Below are 16,566 nucleotides of genomic sequence, written 5' to 3'. Positions count from 1 at the left end.
CGTACCAGCGTGACTTCAAACACTTTGTTACAGAAAATGTTCAAAATGTCCTCCGTTAGCGAGGATACATGCATCCACCCTCCGTCGCATGGAATCCCTGTTGCACTGACGCAGTCCTGGAGAATGGTGTATTGTATCACAGCCGTCCACAATACGAGCACGAAGAGTCTCTACATTTGGTACCGGGGATGCGTAGACAAGAGCTTTCAAATGCCCCCATAAATGAAAGTCGAGAGGGATGAGGTCAGGAGAGCGTGGAGGCCACGGAATTGGTCCGCCTCTACCAATCCATCGGTGACCGAATCTGTTGTTGAGAAGCGTACGAACACTTCGACTGAAATGTGCAGGAGCTCCATCGTGCATGAACCACATGTTGTGTCGTACTTGTAAAGGCACATGTCCTAGCAGCACAGGTAGAGTATCCCGTATGAAATCATGATAACGTGCTCCATTGAGCGTAGGTGGAAAAACATGGAGACATCACCAACAATGCCTGCCCAAACGTTCACAGAAAATCTGTGTCGATGACGTGATTGCACAATTGCGTGCGGATTCTCGTCAGCCCATACATGTTGATTGTGAAAATTTACGATCTGATCACGTTGGAATGAAGCCTCATCCGTAAAGAGAACATTTGCACTGAAATGAGGATTGACACATTGTTGGATGAACCATTCGCAGAAGTGTACCCGTGGAGGCCAATTAGCTGCTGATAGTACCTGCACACGCTGTACACGGTACGGAAATAACTGGTTCTCCAGTAGCACTCTCCATACAGTGACGTGGTCAACGTTACCTTGTACAGCAACAGCTTCTCTGACGCTGACATTAGGGTTATCGTCAACTGCACGAAGAATTGCCTCGTCCATCGCAGGTGTCCTCATCGTTCTAGGTCTTCCCCAGTCGCGAGTCATAGGCTGGAATGTTCCGTGCTCCCTAAGACGCCGATCAATTGCTTCGAACGTCTTCCTGTCGGGACACCTCGGTTCTGGAAATTTGTCTCGATACAAACGTACCGCGCCACGGCTGTTACCCCGTGCTAATCCATACATCAAATGGGCATCTGCCAACTCCGCATTTGTAAACATTGCACTGACTGCAAAACCACGTTCGTGATGGACACTAACCTGTTGATGCTACGTATTGATGTTCTTGATGCTATTACTGTAGAGCAATGAGTCGAATGTCAACACAAGCACTGAAGTAAACATTACCTTCCTTCAATTGGGCCAACTGGTGATGAATCGAGGAAGTACAGTACACACTGACGAAACTAAAATGAGCTCTAACATGGAAATTAAGCGTTTCCTGACACATGTCCACATAACATCTTTTCTTCATTTGTGTGTGAGGAAGGTTTCCTGAAAGTTTGGCCACACCTTTTTGTAACACCCTGTATATTATGCCGTAATGCAACAATTTGTTTTATCACAGTTGTTGGTCACGCTTTTGTAGCCGCTCGGTCTTAGGCGCCTTGCCACGGTTCGCGCGGCTTCCCAGTCGGAGATTAGAGTCCTCTCTCGGGCATGGGTGTGTGTATGTGTTGCATTAGCGAAAGTTAAAGTTAGATTAAGTAGTGTGTAAGCCTAGTGACCGATGACCTCAGCAGTTTGGTCAATTAGAAATTCACACACATTTGAACATTTTGTGTTTTGAACACTTCAAAGATGAGGACCTAAGGAAGATAATTACTAGTTCTACGATGATAAAACTGAAAAAGGAGAAAGATCTGTATTTAATGGGACTGATAGAGCATTCGCCTGTACAAAAAAAAGAAGCACAAAAGGAAAACATGTAACAGTTATTTGTGCCATACAAGTAGTCATAATTTTGTACAACTGTCAGTATCCCCACTTCACTCTTTGTTCCACTTTTCTGGGTTATTACACTGAATAGTAAGTTTCCCCTTACAATCTGAAAGAAAGTGAAGTCACTGCTCTGTAGCTGCACAGTCATGTTTTACATTATAATTGATATTACAAGAGTATCTTATTCGAATAATCATTAATATGTATAAAGGTAACTACCTAAAAATTACCACTCAGCTCAGTTCAAATATAAAACTTAATTTTCTTTACGCAACCTTGCAGCGTTGTTTCACACACACACCAAAAATTTGAAGAACTGCTATTCATATGGCAGTCGGCCGGAGTGGCCGAGCTGTTGTAGGCGGTACAGTCTGGAACCGCGCGACCGCTACGGTCGCAGGTTCGAATCCTGCTTCGGTCATGGATGCGTGTGATGTCCTTAGGTTAGTTACGTTTAAGTAGTTCTAAGTTCTAGGGGACTGATGACCTCAGATGTTAAGTCCCATAGTGCTCAGAGCCATTTGAACCATTCGTATGCCAGGCTGATGTATAGGCTTCGTAATGTCGTGCAGGTTGTCCTAACATCTAGCGTAACAAGCACAGACAGTATGGAATGGGACTTCCCTGTCTCTAGTTGTCTGATACGAAACAGGCTGAGGAAAAAAGATTTCGATAAGTAAAAAAGAGTAAAAAATGCAATTACACAGAAATGTAGATTTGAAAAAGAAAAGTGGATGCACGACAAAAATAAGGAAATTCAACAAGGTCTAAGTGGAACTCAAATTGATAGATTACTATCCCACATTTCCAAAATTATGTTCAATATAATAAAAATTGAATAAAAAAGAAAATTGAGGCAAACTTACGAGAAGACACATTTGGTCTCAGATCTGGAAAAGGAACTAGAGAGGCAATACTAGCTCTGAGGATGGTATTAGAAAGACGAATTGGAGTTAATAGGAAAACCTACTTGACCTTTATAGATTTATTAAAACCATTTGAAATGGTTACTTGGAAATTGTTATTATGAACAATGAAGGAAATAAATCTTGATTGGAGGGATAGAAGATTAATCTGGAACCTGTATAAAAGGCAGGAAGCAGAGACAGAAGTGAATTGTGTCAAGAAGTAAGCAAAAATAGGGAGGGGAGTAAGGCAAGGATGCCCATTATCACCATATTCGTTCATCTAATTTATTGAAAAAAAAAACATTGAAAAACTGAAAAGAATAACCAAAAGAATTAAAATTAACGGGGAACGAATACACTGTATCCGTTTTGCAGATGATACAGCAGTACTTGCTGACTCAGTAAAGGAAATGGAGTTTATGTTGCTAAAATTTGCCAAAATCCTAAGAGAATTTAATCTAAAAATAAATAAGAAGAAAAACTATAGTAGTAGGGAAGACAAAAGAAAATGGTAAAGTTATTATTAAATTAGATGATGTTCCAGAGCAGGTTGAGAACTTCCGTTATTTGAGGATCACAGTCACTGACGACAATGAATGTATCACAGATACAAAGAGAAGAATAGCCTCGGCGAAGAAAAGGCTTTCCAAAATAAAAGGAATTTTCTAACAAACAATCATATAAGCCTAGAAAGCAGGAAAAATATTGCCAAAACTTTTGTCTGGAGTGTCTTAATATACGGATGTGAAGCGTAAACTCTGGGAAAGGCAGAGAAAAAGAGACTGGAAGCAATGGAAATGTGGATATGGGAGAAGAATGACGAAAACAAGCTGGGTAGATAGAAAAAGTAATGAACAGGTCTTAAGAGAACTGAATGAGAACAGAACGCTGCTAAATTATATAGGAAGAAGAAAATGAAAAATGATAGGGCACATAATCAGACACAACCAGTTTCTAAAGAATGTATTTGAAGGAAAAGTTGTGGGGAAAAAACCAAGAGGTAGACCAAGAGCAACGTATTTTAATAACATCAAAGAAGATATGGGGATAAAATCGTATGAAGAATTTGAGGACGACAGTGGAGAGAGGAGCGTGGCTAAATCGACAAGGCATAGCCTATAGTTTATGATGATGATGATGATGATGATGATGATGATGATGATGATGATGATGATGATACGTCTGACCGGCTGTTGAGTCACATAATTCCACACAAAATCTGCCAGGACTCTTAGTCCCTACAAGTAAATGACGGGTTAAAGTGACTGTAATTGTGATGTGAGAAGAAAGAACAGTGGAAATGAAGCCAACAGATGTCACTAGATGGCAGGACGAGTTAAGAAACTTACTGTTTCGTGTACCTGCACCCTACATGCCACTGCAGTACAGGTTCACGGTTATTTTTGTGATCAAAATCAGGAACATATTAATAGTGCCTTGGCAAGTGATGGAGACTGAACCATCATAAGTCGCTAGATCGAGCGGCGACCCACAGCTCTAAACAACGCCCGAGATTTCTCGAGCAACAGATGGGATTTTGCAGTCTGCTACATCACTAACTACATCCGTGACCTGACCTGACCTTCCCCGACATCTCCGCCAACACCACACATGAAATATATTCGCAGTTGCAAAAATGGACAATCAGCTTTATAGTGGAATGACGACAACGAAAATTTCTGCGGGATAGAGACTCGACTTCCTTCCTTTCGCGGGCGATCGCATTACCCTTTTTTTTTTTTCATTTTGTTCGTTGCGTTTGGTTTGGGCGGATGTCACAAGACATCCGTTCAAGTTGACCATTGATTCCTTTACTCAGATTTTTATTACAGAGGGCGGGCAGCCCTCAGACCAAAGAAGTAATTGTTTTCGCCCGGGATCACAAAAATGGTTCAAATGGCTCTGAGCACTATGGGACTCAACTGCTGTGGTCATACGTCCCCTAGAACTTAGAACTACTTAAACCTAACTAACCGAAGGACATCACACACATCCATGCCCGAGGCAGGATAGCAGTAGCACGGTTCCGGACTGCGCGCCTAGAACCGCGAGACCACCGCGGCCGGCACGCCCGGGATCAAACCGGGGACCTTGCGCGTGTGAAGCGCATCTGATAACCACTACACTACGGAAACCCCATACCATTACGCACGGCTCACAGCCACACGCGAACCTCTATATGTCGCCAACCATCTGTCTACAAGCTGCACTCGCACACCCATTAGGTATATTCCCGTACAGGGAGGCAACTGAAAAGTCGCTTGCCCGCTGTCAGGGGATAAATTGCCTGTGTTGTTCAGAAGTAAGATGCAGTGTTCGGACATGCATATAGAAGTCTGTGTCTGGCCTTCAAGCGTACTCGGATAGCCTATTGTTAAGACGACTGCTCGCAATAAACGGGAAATACGGGTTCGAATTCCAGTCCAACCAAATTTTCATTGTAGCCATTCCATTATATAGCTAATGGTTGGCCATATTCACAACTGCGAATACATTTAATGTATATCATAACGGCTGTAGTCGCCGCATTGTATCGTCCTACTGCGCAACGCAGACACTGCAATATCGTATCTGTCCACTGATCCCTGGAAGCGACTTTCAGTTAAAATATAGTGTATATTCCTGTACATGTAGGTACGACTGCAGGTTATAGACACAAGATCCGCGAGATATGGGAGTTTGGATCTGGCCATGAGACGCGCTCTGATATGCTGATGGTAGGCAGCCGGTAGCGATAAACAGGCAATCCAGGTTCGAACGCCAAATTTTAATTGCCTTCGTTCCACTATACATCTGATGGGTGATCATATTCACAGCTGCGAATACATTTCGTGCTTTTCATAACGGTTGTTGTCGCAGGACCTGTTCTTTCGAGCGCGTATACTTGTTCGAAGAAACACTGCATCGTACTTCTAAACAACTCTCACTGCCATGCCGTAACACCAAACGTAGTTGTCACTGGGGGCTCAGACAATCATTTAACAGTCCGAAACCTTCAAAAATTCGTATTTCAGTCAGCTTGTAATCAAACCGATACAATATATTATGTTGTTGTTGTTGTTGTCTTCAGTCCTGAGACTGGTTTGATGCAGCTCTCCATGCTAATCTATCCTGTGCAAGCTCCTTCATCTCCCAGTACCTACTGCAACCTACATCCTTCTAAATCTGCTTAGTGTATTCATTTCTTGGTCTCCCTCTACGATTTTTACCCTCCACGCTGCCCTCCAATGCTAAATTTGTGATCCCTTGATGCCTCAGGACATTTCCTACCAACCTATCCCTTCTTCTAGTCAAGTTGTGCCACAAACTTCTCTTCTCCCATATTCTATTCAATACCCCCTCATTAGCTATTTGATCTACCCATCTAATCTTCAGCATTCTTCTGTAGCACCACATTTCGAAAGCTTCTATTCTCTTCTTGTCCAAATTAGTTATCGTCCATGTTTCACTTCCATACATGGCTACACTGCATACAAATACTTTCAGAAACGACTTCCTGGCACTTAAATAAATACTCGATTATAACAAATTTGTCTTCTTCAGAAACGCTTTCCTTGCCATTGCCAGTCTACATCTTATATCCTCTCTACTTCGACCATCATCAGTTATTTTGCTCCCCAAATAGCAAAACTCCTTTACTACTTTAAGTGTCTCATTTCCTAATCTAATTCCCTGAGCATCACCCGACTTAATGCGACTACATTCCATTATCCTCGTTTTACTTTTGTTGATGTTCATCTCATATCCTCCTTTCAAGACACTGTCCATTCCGTTCAACTGCTCTTCCAAGTCTTTTGCTGTCTCTGACAGAATTACAATGTCATCGGCGAACCTCAAAGTTTTTATTTCTTCTCCATGGATTTTAATACCTACTCCAAATTTTACTTTTGTTTCCTTTACTGCTTGCTCAACATACAGATTGAATAACATCGGGGAGAGGCTACAACCCTGTCTCACTCCCTTCCCAACCACTGCTTCCCTTTCATGCCCCTCGACTCTATTAACTGCCATCTGGTTTCTGTACAAATTGTAAATAGCCTTTCGCTCCCTGTATTTTACCCCTGCCACCTTTAAAATTTGAAAGAGAGTATTCCAGTCAACATTGTCAAAAGCTTTCTCTAAGTCTACAAATGCTAGAAACGTAAGTTTGCCTTTCCTTAATCTTTCTTCTAAGATAAGTCGTAAGGTCAGTATTGCCTCACGTGTTCCAACATTTCTACAGAATCCAAACTGATCTTCCCCGAGGTTGGCTTCTACCAGTTTTTCCATTCGTCCGTAAATAATTCGCGTTAGTATTTTGCAGCTGTGGCTTATTAAACTGATTGTTCGGTAATTTTCACATCTGTCAACACCTGCTTTCTATGGGATTGGAATTATTATATTCTTCTTGAAGTCTGAGGGTATTTTGCCTGTCTCGTACATCTTGCTCACCAGATGGTAGAGTTTTGTCAGGACTGGCTCTCCCAAGGCCGTCAGTAGTTCTAATGGGATGTTGTCTACTCCTGGGGCCTTGTTTCGACTTAGGTCATTCAGTGCTCTGTCAAACTATTCACGCAATATCGTATCTCCCATTTCATCTTCATCTCTACCCTCTTCCATTTCCATAATATTGTCCTCAAGTACATCGCCCTTCTATAGGCCCTCTATATACTCCTTCCATCTTTCTGCTTTGCCCTCTTTGCTTAGAACTGGGTTTCCATCTGAGCTCTTGATATTCACACAAGTGTCTCTCTTTTCTCCAAAGGTCTCTTTAATTTTCCTGTAGGCTGTATCTGAGATAAGCCTCTACATCCTTACATTTGTCCTCTAGCCATGCCTGATTAGCCATTTTGCACTTCCTGTCGATCTCATTTTTGGACGATCACCAAAAATCACTCACATAATCAGTAATGTTGACGGGCAACAAAAATTTGCTATCTCATGAGGTGCGGTTTCGTATAGTAACTTTTTCTTAACCGTCCTTTTGCTAGCGCTGATGACATTCGTCATCCACAAGACTTTCGCGCTAAATTTTGTCTGATAGAGCTGGACTGAGTTCGCGCCATTTTCAGTACCTTTCTGTTAATTCTCCGGCTGTTAGCTCCAATCACTGTTGGCTTTTAGTTACGAAAGATACATTGTTTATGAAACAATATTATAGTCTGAGGACACAATCTGAAAGTAAATCTGAATTACTTTATTGCTTTCCTAGATTCAATCGATCTTTCATGTCTGTAAATTTAGACGTATTGAAACTGACTGCAGTTACCTTCCATGTTACCTAGTATTCTCTTTATCGTTAAATTGTAGAAGAAATGTCAAAGGCAAAAACCTCGGACAGAGTTTAGTAGAGGTCATAATTTATGGTTGCTTCAAAAATGGTTCAAATGGCTCTGAGCACTATGGAACTGCTCTGGTCATCAGTCCCCTAGAACTTAGAACTACTTAAACCTAAGGACATCACACACATCCATGGCCGAGGCAGGATTCGAACCTGCGACCGTAGCAGTTGCGCGGTTCCGGACTGAAGCGCCTAGAGCCGCTCGGCCAGTCCGAGCGGCTGTATGGTTGGAATGGTTCAAAGAGCTGAGTTGTGAAGATGCTCACAGTGATAGCACTGACTCAGAGACTGAGGATTCTGTTCATGAAAGCAGGCATGATTAAGGAATAAAACAATAAGTGTCAGAAAATTTTGAATATGAATCACAGGAAGAAGTTAGAGGATGCATTTTTTTAGGGAAAGCTGGAATAACTAAACGGAGGAGAAATAAATATCCTTCCAGTCTTTGTAGCAGATATTGTAATTGTAATACGCGTTTGCCTGGACCAGAAAAAAATCAAGCTCGTATAAAAACCACAGAAATAGAAATTCTGAATTTGTTCTTGGATGAAAACATAAGCATTATCGCAACATGCACTAAAATATACATCAATTAAGTTGGTGGTAACTTCTCTAGGGAAAGGGACACTAAAGAAACATGCGGTAGAGGTTAGAGCTTTCATTGGTTTTTTATATCTATGTGGATCTTTAAGATGTTCTAGGAAGAATATATCGAAATTGTGGGATAATTCAAAGGTAAACGGACTTGAATCGTGTAAGTGGAAACAGATTCAGGTTTCTGTTGAGATGTCTGAGGTTTGATAAAATCCGTGATAGAGGTGTTCGCAGAGAGACTGACAAGTTGGCTGCTATCAGAGCTATCAGAGAGGTACTTGTACTATTCACGAACAACTGCCAAAAATATTTTTCACCTAGTGAATATCTTACTGTTGACTAACAGCTTTTAGCGTTTAGAGGAAACTGTCCATTCAGGCAATATAATATGTTGTGTTGGCAGAAGAGCCAACACTGTGTTACTAGAGGAGGCCGAAATGCACGCGTTTTAACTCACGCAGGCTGGCGTGAGGAGGGAAGAACTATACTGACGTGAGGTCTGGAACTCGGCAAGGAATTAGATTTCAGAAAGCGGACGTAATTAGTTTGATACTTAACTTTAATCCATTAATGATGAACGTCTCTCTTGACGGTACATGATTCACAATATTATCTGTTCAGAATAGTAACTGAATATGGCGCCTTGCTAAGTCGTAGCAAATGACGTAGCTGAAGGCTATGCTAAACTGTCGTCTCTGCAAAAGAGAGCGTCTATAGACAGTGAACCATCGCTAGCAAAGTTGGCTCTACAACTGGGGCGAGTGATAGGGAGTCTCTCTAGACTAGACCTGCCGTTTAACGGCGCTCGGTCTGCAATCACTGATAGTGGCGACACGCCGGTCTGACGTATACTAACGAACCGCGGCCGATTTAAAGGCTACCACCTAGCAAGTGTGGTGTCTGGCGGTGACACCACATATTACTAGCAAACCAGCAACGTATGGTTTAAAAGTGTTTGCTTTGGTTCATACAAAAACAGCTTACACTTTGAATTTAGAACCGTACGTCGGTGAGCAACAAGAGGGACCATGTAACGCCAGTAATTCAGCTGAAGACATTGTTCTTCGAATGGTCAAACTGTTTCTGTTGTGGTTGGCAGGAGAGCCAACACCGTGTTACTAGAGGAGGCCGGAAGGCACGCGATTTAGCTCACGCAGGCTGGCGTGAGGTCTGGAACAGGGCAAGGAAGTTAGAATTTAGAAACAACGGACGTAGCTGGTGGAATACTTAACTTTAATCCATTAATGACGAACGTCGCTTTTGACATTGCATGATTCACAGTATCAATACTAACTGATAATGGCGCCTTGCTAGGTCGTAGCAAATGACGTAGCTGAAGGCTATGCTAACTATCGTCTCGGCAAATGAGAGCGTATGTAGGCAGTGAACCATCGCTAGCAAAGTCGGCTGTACAACTGGGGCGAGTGCTAGGAAGTCTCTCTAGACCTGCCTTGTGGCGGCGCTCGGTCTGCAATCACTGATAGTGGCGACACGCGGGTCCGACGTATACTACCGGACCGCGGCCGATTTAAAGGCTACCACCTAGCAAGTGTGGTGTCTGGCGGTGACACCACAGTTTCAAACGTTAGAATATATTATACTGTGTACAAATATTAAATGTATTATATTTAGGTTTAATAAAAATCATAAAACCAGTCATAAAGACCGTTCAAAGTATACAAATAGACGTCTTGCTTTGTGGATTTCACCAGTCATCTGCGTGAGTGACGACGTCACGAATTTTTTCGCGGGTAACGGAGGGTTAACAAACTGCAGATAGGTAATTGACATCAGTGGCTGATACACATACCGGGCGCGGCCCCACTCTCCCCCTAGCGGGGCCGGCCCCCGGCAGTCAGCCAGCACGCTGTTGGTTCGTTTCTTTCGTCAGTTGTCTCGACTGAATCTGGTAGTTGTACTTTCCTTTGTAGCGCGTGCTTCCGCATCATAGTATTTTACACGTTTCTGTCTCGCACATAGATAGCTAACACATACCTACGAGAAAAGTCGCGGCCATTCTTGTGATCTCGATACGTTATTGCGTCTGGCATTTGTTCGAGAAAAGTCGCGAATATTGTACCGCTTTCTTGTGCAGAGAACCTTCGATACGTAGCGTTATAAATACGTACTATTCTTCGAATAGGAAGCTAGTTTACATTCAGAGGAAGAAATATTAAGACTGATGAATGAATTAGTAAAAAGTCCCAAGTTGTAGCAAGTGTGAATATTAGTTGAGAGTCAGTGGTCAGTTGACTGTGAACTATTAATAATAGTAATTCATAGCAATTTCTCAGTAAAAGTGTTGTTACGAGACTCGTAACAATATTTTTACTAATAATAACAATAGGAACTATTGATGCGTATATCTTCGGTAATAGTGACTTCCGAGAAGATTCCTAAAAACGCATTGTTATTTTATAAGTAGGTCAACATACCTTTAGCGCCCCGTCCTTGAGATTTTCCTGTATCCGCCACTGATTGACATACCTATGGAAGAGAGTATTGCTTACAATGTTTTGCTGCAAAACATCAATCAACACATGTAATTAAATCCGCTGATCGTTTGTACTGCTTCCGAACAGCGCGCCACACACATGACACTGTTTCTTGGTGCCGCAGACAGATGGCAGTGCGACACAGTGCCTTAGGAGGTAAGCATGGCGGTTATCGCTGAAACAGCCGGTTTTCAGTTATATGGTCTTTTTTACCTTGCCAATTTATCCTTACTATTAATACCGCTCAACATAACCGATTTCTAAAATAACCGATTTTCAGTTTTTTTATCGTTCTTACTCCCTGAGACAAACGTAGAAGTCGAGGATAGATTGAAAAACTTTGATTTTCTCAGTTTCAAGATGCACAGAATTGAAACACTGAATTAAATATGTAAGTTAAAGAGAATTTATACGGTCCACCGTTCGTTACTTTTCTCTAAAAATGATAAGTGGTTGAATACTGCATAAAGTCACCAGTATTCTCTTACTGAATGTAATTTTTGAAACTCATATTGTAACCTGGGATCACACCATTATTTGCGCATTACGAATAGTCACGGCTAAAGCGTGAAAGCTGAGGCTGAAGAACTGTTTCTCGTGTTAATTTGTTCGTTTTAAAACCTACACACAGATAAAGTCATATTATGTAGACACAGGCAGCAGATTCGCTGCCTTCTATTTTTATTGTACACCACGAATAAATCGTTATTAAATTTTTAATTTTACTGTTATTGTAACTTCTTTCCTCCTATATTATCTCACAGAAAAGGCAGGCAAGCCCTTACTATTTTAAATCAAATGAAGACTTCCACTTCACTGCTACTTTACTTCGTAAAAATATTTCCAGTTGGTGACATTCCGCAATACAACCAGTGTACAAAAATCGGGACAATTGCTCGAAGGCTCGGCGAGGGTTTTTTGGACCACTGAGAGTGGGAAACACAAGTAAAAAAGGTATATATATATTATATCGAGTCACTTTTAACAATGTGGCCATATATTATGTCCATATTAAACGAAATTTGCAACTGCTTTTATTAAATCCACAGAGCGACGGTTACGGTTATTTGTCCACTCCATGGTCATTTTTTTTAACTGATCCACATTTGCATTTGAAGGCGGTATGCTTAAAGGGTGAGATACAATTCCAAATAACATATTTAATTTATGATCTTTTACGTTTTAAATGTTCGTACCGATTTTTTACCTACACTTTGATTTTGAACGATGTGAGAAACATTTTTTTTTAATACTGCAGTCTCCAATAGTCCATCGGGTGAAAAACTTTTTAATCTGAATCGGATCCTAAAACAGAAGCATCATCACCAAGTTCTGTAAACGTCAACTCACCAGTGAGTGACAATGGTTCCAATTTTTTAAATAGATGTGATTCATTAAAATCGAAGTGCTTTTGATAAAATAATTTAATATCTAAAACAGATGCTTTATAAGCTTTCTCATCAGCGCGGTTCCGTTCACAATATGACAAAAAAAAATCAAAGCTTGTCTGCAGACCTTCTGTCATGTTATCTAAAATTCGATATAATTGGGTCGAAGCGGTTGTCGTGTCCTGCAACGCCGAACTAGCATTTTCAAACATCATGAATACATTGGAGCAAAAAATAAGAACAAAGACGTCTCACTACACGTATGCGATTCCTCGTCGCTTTCATCGTCTATTGTAATGGATAACAATGTCTTAATGGCTTTGGGACATTCATTGCCAATCTATATAAATTACCAATCCATATATATAGAAAATTATTGCTGGGGAAACTTTCAAAATCACTTGTATAGCTGTACCGAAAGAAAGCCACCTTATAGTCAAACTTTATTTAGCTCCGCCCATTCCAATTGCGCAAAGGCTACTAAGTACTTCTCTTCTGAAGGCGGAAAATGAGAAATGACTGTAAATTTTGAAAACCACAGATTCCACATCGAGTTCCAATTGGTTCATAGCGTGTTTGAACGTATTTTTCAAAATGTTTTTGGATTTTTATCCTTATAGCATCGGCCACTTGGCATGGACACTCAAAAAATCCAATAATTTTGTTTGGCATCCGTCTTCAAGGGAAAAGTATGGGATACATTTTTCTGTCTCCTTTATTAGATCTGTATGTGTATCGATACTGAAGTACATTTTAAGACGGCTGCAAGATTTAAAAGCTATCACTGCAATTTCTTCAGCTTTGGGGCCGAGTACATCTTTGACTATACTTTCAGATTTAGTTCTGCCACACGATATTTTTTCTTTTTTTACCATAGCAATATGAGGAAGCAATTTCATGGCACAGTTGGTGGATAAGTACGAAATATTATGTTTAACACAATGATATGTTTCCATTAAGTTGGCCAGGGTCGTTATATTAATTTCTGCTGAATTACATTTTGGAAAAAAATCGTCACTAAATTAGATGTGCTTTTAGAAAGCTGTTTCATTTTTTATTCTTTTCCATTTGCGAGATGCTTAACGTCGCTCAATCTGACGTGAGATGAGGAAAAATCCTTACCGCAAATTTTGCAACGTGCTTAAAAAGTTGAACTGCCTTCGGCCACCCATGAATTACTTTGTAACCAATCATGAAGAAATTTGCATAAACGCTTTGCTTTTTTCTGGGAAGGGGGGGGGGGAATACACTGAGATACTTTTGAAATTTCTCCATCTTGCTAGTCATAATTATTGAGGATCACTCATTGTGACAAACTGTAATTTGAAAAGAGAGAAAAACATCACGCTATCCCATGCCCATGTAATCCAGACACCCACAAAATAAAATTAAAAAAAATTACAAAATTAAATAAATACACATATAAATATTTATACGGTTATCCTGCCAACACAATCCCTAAAACCGTACTTGAACAAAAAGAATAAAACGAAGCCACATCAATTGACTCATCATTTCCTAGTGTCGCGTTCGGCGAGAAAGATTTGTTATTTTACCATCTACGTGTAAATGTGAAAGATACTAGTAGGTATCAGATAGATTATATAATGGTAAGACAGAGATTTAGGAACCAGGTTTTAAACTGTAAGACATTTCCTGGGGCAGATGTGGACTCTGACCACAATCTATTGGTTATGACCTGTGGATTAAAACTGAAGAAACTGCAAAAAGGTGGGAACTTAAGGAGATGGGACCTGGATAAACTGAAAGAACCAGAGGTTGTACAGAGTTTGAGGGAGAGCATAAGGGAACAATTGACAGGAAAGGAGGAAACAAATACAGTAGATGAAGAATGGGTAGCTTTGAGAGATGATATAGCGAAGGCAGCAGACGATTAAGTAGGTAAAAAGACGAGGGCTAGTAGAAATCCTTGGGTAACAGAAGAAATATTGAATTTAATTGGTGAAAGGAGAAAATATAAAAATGCAATAAATGAAGCAGGCAAAAAGGAATATAAACGTCTCAAAAATGAGATCGACAGGAAGTGCAAAACGGCTAAGCAGGGATGGCTAGAGGACAAATGTAACGATGTAGAGGCTTATCTCACGAGGGGTAAGATAGATACTGCCTACAGGAAAATTAAAGAGACCTTTGGAAATAAGAGAACCACTTGTATGAACATCAAGTGCTCAGATGGCAACCCAGTTCTAAGTAAAGAAGGGAAAGCAGAAAGGTGGAAGGAGTATATAGAGGGTCTATACAAGGACGATGTACTTGAGGACAATATTATGGAAATGGAAGAGGATGTAGATGAAGATGAAATGGGAGATACGATACTGCGTGAAGAGTTTGACAGAGCACTGAAAGACCTGAGTCGAAACAAGGCCCCAGGAGTAGACACCATTCCATTGGAACTACTGACAGCCTTGGGAGAGCCAGCCCTTGCAAAACTCTACCATCTGGTGAGCAAGATGTATGAGACAGGCGAAATACCCTCAGACTTCAAGAAGAATATAATAATTCCAATCCCAAAGAAAGCAAGTGTTTACAGATGTGATAATTACCGAACTATCAGTTTAATAAGTCACAGCTGCAAAATACTAACGCGAATTCTTTACAGACGAATGGAAAAACTAGTAGAAGCCGACCTCGGGGAAGATCAGTTTGGATTCCGTAGAAATGTTGGAGCACGTGAGGCAATACTGACCCTACGACTTATCTCAGAAGCTAGATTAAGGAAGGGCAAACCTACGTTTCTAGCATTTGTAGACTTAGAGAAAGCTTTCGACAATGTTGACTGGAATACATTCATTCAAATTCTGAAGGTGGCAGGGGTACAATACAGGGAGCGAAAGGCTATTTACAATTTGTACAGAAACCAGACGGCAGTTATAAGAGTCGAGGGGTATGAAAGGGAAGCAGTGGTTGGGAAGGGAGTGAGATAGGGTTGTAGTCTCTCCCCGATGTTATTCAATCTGTATATTGAGCAAGCAGTGAAGGAAACAAAAGAAAAATTTGGAGTAGGTATTAAAATCAATGGAGAAGAAATAAAAACCTTGGGGTTCGCCGATGACATCGTAATTCTATCAGAGACAGCAAAGGACTTGGAAGAGCAGGTGAACTGAATGGATAGTGTCTTGAAAGGAGGATATAAGATGAACATCAACAAAAGCAAAACGAGGATAATGGAATGTAGTAGAAATAAGTATGGTGATGCTGAGAGAATTTGTTTAGGAATTGAGACACTTAAAGTAGTTTTGTTATTTGGGAGCAAAATAAATGATGATGATCACAGTAGAGACGATATAAAATGTAGACTGGCAATGGCAAGGAAAGCGTGTCTGAAGAAGAGAAATTTGCTAACATCGAGTATAGATTTAAGTGTCAGGAAGTCATTTCTGAAAGTATTTGTATGGAGTGTAGCCATGTATGGAAGTGAATCATGGACGATAAATAGTTTGGGCAAGAAGAGAATAGAAGCTTTCGAAATGTGGTGCTACAGAAGAATGCTGAAGATTAGATGGGTAGATCACATAACTAATGAGGAAGTATTGAATAGAATAGGGGAGAAGAGGAGTTTGTGGCACAACTTGACAAAAAGAAGGGACCGGTTGGTAGGACATGTTGTGAGGCATCAAGGGATCTCCAATTTAGTATTGGAGGTCAGCGTGGAGGGTAAAAATCGTAGAGGCACACCAAGAGATGACTACACTAAGGAGATTCAGAAGGATGTAGGTTGCAGTAGGTACTGGGGGATGAAGCAGCTTGCACAGGATAGAGTAGGATGGAGAGCTGCATCAAACCAGTCTCAGGACTGAAGGTCACAACAACAACATATCATACGGTGGGCAGTAAGGGGTAAAATTATTGAGGTATGATGTATCATACGATAGGCAGTAAGGGGTAGAGTTCCTTACGCAATTTTATCACAAGTAATATGTTGAATTTTTCGTAATTATCATTCATTACACGGATAAATGAAGAAAAAGTACAATAATGATTTCCAGGTATTGTAATGTTCGTTTTATTTACATTTTGAGGTTAACTTACTTA

The sequence above is a fragment of the Schistocerca gregaria genome, chromosome 10 (assembly GCF_023897955.1).
Source record: "Schistocerca gregaria isolate iqSchGreg1 chromosome 10, iqSchGreg1.2, whole genome shotgun sequence".
In the NCBI taxonomy this organism is placed as follows: domain Eukaryota; kingdom Metazoa; phylum Arthropoda; class Insecta; order Orthoptera; family Acrididae; genus Schistocerca; species Schistocerca gregaria.
This window is presented reverse-complemented; position numbering follows the sequence as displayed.